At 40.1% G+C, this 8613-nt stretch overlaps 1 non-coding gene across 1 annotated transcript; it reads left to right on the top strand.

Moving 5' to 3' along the window:
• Positions 1 to 4665: 4665 nt before the first annotated feature.
• On the top strand, positions 4666 to 4773 carry LOC148573859 (small nucleolar RNA R71). Its single transcript, XR_015905479.1, has one exon. It is a non-coding gene; the product is annotated as a small nucleolar RNA R71 (small nucleolar RNA).
• Positions 4774 to 8613: the final 3840 nt, after the last annotated feature.

Below are 8613 nucleotides of genomic sequence, written 5' to 3'. Positions count from 1 at the left end.
TCCCATCTTGATCTCAACTTGCCTGGCATGAGCCTCAGTCGAGATTTGTAAAGGAGGACTAAGTCCCCAGCTTGGAACTCTTTCCTCTTGATGTGCTGATCATGTACAACCTTCATCTTCTCATTGTATAGTCTTGAGTTCTCAAAAGCTTCTAGGCGAAGGCTCTCCAATTCCTGCAGTTGCAACTTCCTTTCAGCTCCGGCTTTTTCAATTCCCATGTTGCATTCCTTTACTGCCCAAAAGGCTTTATGCTCCACTTCAACAGGGAGATGACAAGCTTTTCCATAAACCAAGCGGAAAGGACTCATCCCAATGGGTGTTTTGTATGCTGTTCTGTATGCCCAGAGTGCATCTTGTAGACTGGTGCTCCAGTCTCTTCTATAAGGTTTGACTATCTTCTGCAAGATACGCTTTATCTCTCTATTTGACACCTCAGCTTGCCCATTAGTCTGAGGATGGTAGGCTGTTGCAATTTTATGAATTATCCCATGCTTCTTCATTAGTCCTGTTAGTCTCCTGTTACAAAAATGGGTGCCTTGATCACTCATGATTGCTCGTGGTGATCCAAAGCGACAAATAATATGGTTTCTCACAAAGGAAACAACAGTGTTAGCATCATCATTGCGGGTAGGAATTGCTTCCACCCATTTGGAAACGTAATCCACATCTAACAATATATAGAAATAACCATTGGAATTCGAAAAATGGACCCATGAAGTCAATGCCCCAAACATCAAAAATTTCACAAAAAAGCATAATTTGTTGAGGCATCTTATCCTTTCTGGATATATTACCAAATTTCTGGCATGGAAAACAAGATCTACAAAATTCAGCAGCGTTCTTAAAAAGAGTAGGCCACCAGAATCCACAGTCTAAGATTTTTCTAGCAGTTCTTTGAGGGCCAAAATGTCCTCCACTCTCAGATGAGTGACAGGCCTCTAAGATGGACTGGAATTCTGATTGAGGCACACACCGTCTAATTACCTGGTCAGCGCCACATCTCCATAAATATGGGTCATCCCATATATAATATTTGGACTCGCTTTTCAGCTTGTCTCTTTGATGCTTAGAAAAGTTCGGAGGAAAAGTGCGGCTAACTAGATAATTAGCTAGAGGTGCATACTAAGGGACTATCTTAGATACTGCTTGCAGGTTATCAAATGGAAAATTATCAGCTATAGGAGTGGAGTCATCTGTAATATGTTTAAGGCGACTCAAGTGGTCTGCCACTAGATTCTGGTTACCACTCCTATCCTTAATTTCTAAATCAAATTCTTGTAATAGCAGTATCCAACGTATAAGTCTTGGTTTGGACTCCTTTTTAGATAATAAATACTTTAGAGCTGCGTGGTCTGAATACACTACTACTTTAGTACCAAGTAAATAGGCTCGGAATTTATCCAGAGCAAAAATAATAGCAAGAAGCTCTTTCTCAGTAGTAGTGTAATTCGACTAAGCGACATCTAAAGTTTTAGACGCGTAAGCAATAACAAAAGGATCCTTACCTTCACGCTGAGCTAGTGCTGCTCCTACGGCATGGTTAGAAGCATCACACATTATTTCAAATGGTTGGCTCCAGTCTGGTCTTCTCACAATTGGAGCTTGAGTCAGTACGGTCTTCAGCTTATCAAACGCTTGTTTGCAATTTTCACTGAACTCGAACTCAATATCTTTCTCCAGTAGCCTGGATAAGGGAAGTGCTACCTTACTGAAGTCCTTAATAAATCTCTTGTAGAAACCTGCATGGCCAAGGAAAGAACGGACCTCCCTCACAGAAGAGGGGTAAGGTAAACTAGAAATAACATCCATCTTTGCTGGATCTACCGAAATTCCAGTATTAGACACAACATGTCCTAGTACAATCCCTTGTTTAACCACAAAGTGACATTTTTCAAAATTTAATACCAGGTTTGTACTGACACACCTATCTAATACTCTAGATAATCCAGCTAAGCAAAGGCTAAAGGAATCGCCATAAACACTAAAATCATCCATAAAAACCTCCATACAGTCCTCAATAAGATCAGAGAAAAGACTCATCATGCACCTCTGGAAAGGAGCTGGTGCATTGCACAAGCCAAAGGGCATTCTCTTGTAAGCATAAGTCCCAAAAGGACATGTAAAAGTGGTCTTTTCCTGATCCTCAGGAGCTATATGAATCTGGAAATAACCTGTGTAACTATCTAAAAAACAATAATGCGATTTACCTGACAGGCGATCCAGCATTTGATCAATGAATGGAAGAGGATAGTGATCCTTACGGGTGGCTTGGTTGAGGCGTCTGTAGTCAATGCAGACCCTCCAAGCGTTCTGAACTCTGGTTGTCAGGAGCTCTCCATGCTCATTCTTCACTAAAGTGACTCCAGACTTCTTTGGCACTACTTGTACTGGGCTTATCCATTCACTGTCTGAGATGAGATAGATGATATCTGCCTCTAGTAGTCTGGTCACTTCCTTTTTGACAACCTCTAGGATAGTGGGGTTCAGTCTTCTTTGGGGTTGACGGACAGGTCTTGCTCCCTCTTCTAAAAATATTCTATGTTCACAGACTTGAGGGTTTATGCCTACTATGTCTGCCAAACTCCAACCAATTGCCTTCTTGTGCCTCCTCAGCACACCAAGTAGCTGCTCTTCCTGTTGAGAAGTGAGTTCCCTTGCAATGATAACCAGAAACTTCTGCCCGTCTTCAAGGTAAGCATATTTGAGGTGTGGAGGAAGGGGTTTTAATTCCAACTTATGATCTTGTTCAGGCTCTGGGTTGTCTGGAGCTGGTAATAGTGGTAAGGCACTTTCATTGTCCTCTGAGAATGTCCCCACACTTGGACCTTATCCTGTGTGCTTCTCTTCAAATTCCTCCTGGTGAAATTCAGCCATGGTTTCATCTATAATGTCACACTTGAGGATAGAGTAATCCTCCGGTGGGTGCTTCATAACTCCGTTCAGATTGAAAATCACTACTCGGCCATCGATTTCAAAAGAGTATGTTCCTGAAAAAGCATCTAATTTAAACTTTGAGGTCTTCAGGAATGGTCTTCTGAGTAGGATTGATGATGGCTTATCTGAGGCATTCTGGGGCATCTCCAGGATATAAAAATCAATGGGAAATGTGAGCCCCTTAATGCCCACTAATACATCTTCAGCAACTCCAGCCACTGTGATAATGCTTTTATCTGCTAACACAAAACGAGCTGCCGACCTTTTTAAGGGAGGGAGCCTCAAAATATCATATATAGACAAAGGCATTATACTTACAGATGCTCCTAAATCACACATGCAATCAGAAATTATCACACCACCAATAGTACAATTAACTATACAAGGACTTGGGTCACTACACTTTTCAGGTAAACCTCTCATTAAAGCAGATATGGAACTTCCTAAAGGAATAGTTTCTAATTCATTAATTTTGTCTTTATGTATACATAAATCTTTTAGAAACTTTGCATACTTAGGTACCTGTTGAATAACATTAAATAGAGGAACAGTTACCTTAACCTTTTTGAATCTCTCTACCATTTTTGGATCAGGTTCCAGCTGTTTCCTGGGCTTCCTTGCAAGTTGTGGAAATGGAATAGGAGTGGTGTCTTCTGCAGTGTCTGCGCCTTTTAGTGCTTCCTCTCGTGGTTGCACTTCTTCTTCTTCAGCCATGTTCTGTATGTCCACTTCCTCTTCAGCATCTTCTATTTCCACTACCTCTTCAGCTGAGGCGTGTTCTGGTGGGTTTGGTTCCTCTTGATTCCTCTCCCGCAGTGTAGTTTCGGACCTCAAGGTGATGGTATTGATGCCACCCTTTGGATTGGGTAATGGTTGAGAGGGGATTCCACTGGAGCTCAAAGGTTGGTTATTGGAGTTGTTCATTGATCCAATCTGGGAGACAAGAGCTTGCAAAGTAGCGATCAGACCATTTAGAGTGGCATTAATGTTATTTTCCATGGTCTGCTGTCTCCGATCAATAGATTGTAGTAAGTCATCATTAGCAGATGAAGAAGGATAGGTAAATTGAGAGGTCTGCTATAGGGTATTTTGTGGTCCTTGGGATTGCCTTAGGTGAGGTGCTTTGTAAGGCTGATTCTGATTCTGCTGCCTGTTGTTGTTGTTGTTATTCCACCTCTGATTTTCCTGATTATCTATGGCTCCTATGTTGTTGTTGTCCCTCCAATTCTGGTTAGAATTGTCTTGCCATCCGTGGTTGTAATTGCCACCTTGATTGTACCCTTGGTTGGGGCGGTCATAGAAGTTTTGTGTGGCTGCCACGGTGTTGTCTTCCTGCTGGAGCTGCAGACATTCATCAGTATAATGGCTATAATCAGCGCAGATTCCGCAAACTCTCTGTGGGACTAACTGTTGGTTTTGCTGTGGTGGAAAAGGTTGAGCTTGCTGAACTTCTTGTTGATTCAATTGCATCTGCTTCAGCAAGTTGGTCATTTCACAGATACTCTGAGTTAAAGCAGTAGTCTCTCTGCTAGAGGATACTTCTGCAACGGCTTTTGTACGGCCTTGTTTCTGCCTGTGATTCCTAGTAGATTCAGCTAAGTCACTGATCAATTGCCATGCCTCATCAGTGGTCTTGTACTTTTTCATAGACCCATTTCTAGTACTTTCCAATGTGGTCTTATCTTGGGGCCTCATGCCCTGTGTGACATAACCGAGTAACACTATCTTGTCAATCATATGGTGGGGGCATGCTTCCAGAAGATTATTGAAGTGCTCCCAGTACTCATAGAGAGTTTCAGAATCATCCTGAACAATCATGGAAATATCTTTCCTTAGTTTATCAGTAACTTTAGCTGGAAAGAACTTTTCCAAGAATTCTTTTCTCAGTGTATCCCAGTTGGATACAATTGCTGCTGGTTGAGTGTAGTACCACTCTCTTGCCTTTCCCTCAAGAGAAAACGGGAAAGCTTTTAGCAAAATTGAAGTTTCATCTGCACCATCACGCCTGACAGTAGAACAGGCTGCTTGAAAATCTCTCAAGTGCTTGATAGGCTCTTGAGCAGGTAAGCCATGAAACTTGGGCATCAAATTGAGCAGTGCGGTCTTTATTTCAAAGTCTGTAGCCACCGCTGGGTGATGCGCTTGAAATGGTTGCATTGTAAAATCAGGGGCTCCTTCCTCCTGGATAGTAACTCTTCTGGCAGCTGCCATGTTACCTGTACGTAAATCAACCGAATCAGTAGAACGGGGGCTGGTTTCTTTCTCAAGTGGCATTTCAGATCTGCCCTCAGAGAGGACTAACCGACGCCGAGCTTGCCTTATTCGTGAAATAGTTCTTTCAATCTCAAGATCGATTACTAGCAAGCTTGGATCAGGAAGTGAACGTGTCATCTAACGAAAGAAAAAAGCAACTCATAGTAGCAAAATAAAACAAAATGCAAATAAATAAATTCCAATTAATAACTTTAGCACTCTATTGCAACTCCCCAGCAACGGCACCAAAAATTGATGTTGGCAGAAATTGGCGAGTTAAGAATGATAATAAAATATGCGTTGCAAGTATAGTTCTCAACCAACCAGAAATCCACTTATCAATTTAGAAGGGTGTCACAGAAATTAAAATTAAAATACTGGGAGTATGAATCTCAGGTCGTCTCCCAACGAGTTGCAGAAAAGTGTGCTATTCTATTAATCAGATGTTTTCAAAAAGGGTTGAGTTGAATGGCAGAAAATTAAATTAGAGAATTTATATAAATTTAAATAAAAGCCTTGACTGGGAGTTGATTAGCTGGAAGCCCTATTCTTGTTGGAGTACTCTCAAGATTAATTGACAATTGAGGGTTATTATGTTTAGTTGTCCCTTACTAAGTAAGCGAAAGTCAAACAAGCTGGAATGCTGTTTCTATTCACAAGTTCCAATCCGCTCTTGGGAGGATTGGTGTTAGTGACTAGGGAGCAATCCAACAATAAACCCAATTACAATCTTTCTCTTGAGCATTCCAACTCAAGGGTTCCTTTCAATCAACTCCCCATCAAGTTAGGGAACTACTCGCTCATTGTAAATGTAAGATTCATAACATAAGGAAGGGAATTAACGAAAGACATGATAAATAATGATCAAAAGATTAATTAAAAATAAAAGTAATTCTTCTATTAATAAATGCTAAAATAATCCAATAGTAAAATTAAGTAAATTAAGGAACATGGAAGAGTAAGAGACAAGTAAAGAGAACGAACTAGAATGTCGAAGTCTTGATGAGGCAATAACTCTTCTCAATATCCCAATGCAAAAACAATGAACATAACAAATCCTAAAAACTATGAATGTGTAGAGAGAAAACCTAGAGGAGAGGAAAACTAGATCTAAAAACTTAAAACTATGCGGAATGAATGTTGTTGTTGGTTTCTGCATGTTCTCTGGCTCTAGTCTGCTTTTCTGGGCCGAAAACTGGGTCAAAATAAGGCCCGAAATCGCCCCCAGCGATTCTGCAGATTATGCAGATCGCGCATGTCACGCGGACGCGTCATTCAAGCGGACGCGTCATTCGGCATTTCGCTTTGCCACGCGGACGCGTCGTCCACGCCTCCACGTCGCTTGTGCTATTCCATGCCGCGCGGTCGCGTCATCCATGCGGCCGCGTGACTGCGATTTTCTCTCTTTCGCGCGGTCGCGTCATCCATGCGGCCGTGTCACTTCTTGGGTCATCTCCTCAATTCCTTGTGTGCCTTCCATTTTTGCAAGCTTCCTCTCCAATCTCCAACTCATTCATGCCCTATAAAGCCTGAAACACTTTACACACAGATCACGACATCGAATGGAATAAAGGAGAAATAAAATACATAATTAAAAGTCTCTAGGAAGCAAGTTTTCAATCATGCAATAACTTTAGGAAGGAATTATAAATGCATGCTTATTTAATGAATAATTGGGTAAAGATCATGATAAAACCACATAATTAAACACAATATAAACCATAAAATAGTGGTTTATCAACAAGCCCATCACTAAGAAAAGGATGGAGTAAACAAGAGAGCCCACTCATGAACCTCACCAAGAGCATAAGGAAATTCCTCATCATGAGATTCCTGAGATGCCTCAAGGGATGCATTTTCCTCCACAAAACTATTGGGAGAGAATCAAGACCTCCCTCGGAGAATTAAGTTCCAACATGGGACAACTAAGGGTGGAGCACCAAGAGCATTCCATCCTCCTCCATGAAATTAGAGAAGACCAAAGAGTCATGAGGGCGGAGCAACAAAGGCAAGGAAGAGATATTGAGGAGCTCAAGCATTCCATTGGACCTTCAAGAGGAAGAACAAACCGCCATCACTAAGGTGGACCCGTTCTTTAATTTCCTTGTTCTTATTTTTCTGTTTTTCATTCCTAATGCTTTATGTTCTATCTATGTTTGTGTCTTTATTACATGATCATTAGTATCTTAGTGTCTATGCCTTAAGGCTATGAATGTCCTATGAATTCATCACCTTTCTTAAATGAAAAATGTTTTCTGAAAAAGAAAAAGAAAAACGTGAATTTCAAATTTTAAAATAGTTTAATTATTTTAATGTGGTGGCAATACTCTTTGTTTTTCTGAATGAATGCTTGAACAGTGCATATTTTTGAATTTGTTGATCATGAATGTTAAAATTGTTGGCTCTTGAAATAATGATGAAAAAGGAGAAATGTTAGTTGATAATCTAAAAAATCATATAATTGATTCTTGAAGCAAGAAAAAGCAGTGAATACAAAGCTTGCAAAAATAAATGAATAAATAAATAAAAATGGCGAAAAAAATAGAAAAAGAAAGAAAAAGAAAAAGCAAGCAGAAAAAGCCAATAGCCTTTTAAACCAAAAGGCAAGGATAAAATAAAAAGGATCCAAGGCTTTGAGCATTAATGGAAAGGAGGGCCAAAAGGAATAAAATCTTGGTCTAAGCGGCTAAACCAAGCTGTCCCTATCCATGTGCTTGTGGCATGAATGTGTCAAGTGAAAACTTGAGACTGAGCGGTTGAAGTCGTTGTCCAAAGCAAAAAGAGTGTGCTTAAGAGCTCTGGACACCTCTAATTGGGGACTCTAGCAAAGCTGAGTCATAATCTGAAAAGGTTCACCCAGTTATGTGTCTGTGGCATTTATGTATCCGGTGGTAATACTGGAAAACAAAATGCTTAGGGTCACAGCCAAGACTCATAAAGTAACTGTGTTCAAGAATCAATACACTGAACTAGGAGAATCAATAACACTATCTGAATTCTGAGTTCCTATAGATGCCACTCATCTGAACTTCAAAGGATAAAGTGAGATGCCAAAACTGTTCAAAAGCAAAAAGCTAATAGCCCCGCTCATCTAATTAATACTAATCTTCATAGATATTTTTGGAATTCATTGTATATTCTCTTATTTTTATCCTACTTTGTTTTAGTTGCTTGGGGACAAGCAACAATTTAAGTTTGGTGTTGTGATGAGCGGATAATTTATACGCTTTTTGGAATTATTTTTAGTATGTTTTTAGTATATTTTAGTTAATTTTTATTATGTTTTTATTAGATTTTATTCAAAAATCTCATTTCTGGACTTTACTATGAGTATGTGTGTTTTTCTGTGATTTCAGGTATTTTCTGGCTGAAATTGAGGGACCTGAGCAAAAATCTGATTCAGAGGCTGGAAAAGGACTGCAGATG

Source organism: Arachis ipaensis, chromosome B2 (assembly GCF_059453495.1).
Source record: "Arachis ipaensis isolate K30076 ecotype BB chromosome B2, ASM5945349v1, whole genome shotgun sequence".
NCBI lineage: Eukaryota > Viridiplantae > Streptophyta > Magnoliopsida > Fabales > Fabaceae > Arachis > Arachis ipaensis.
The sequence above is the reverse complement of the archived record's forward strand: the minus strand, read 5'-3'. Positions and strand labels throughout refer to the sequence as shown.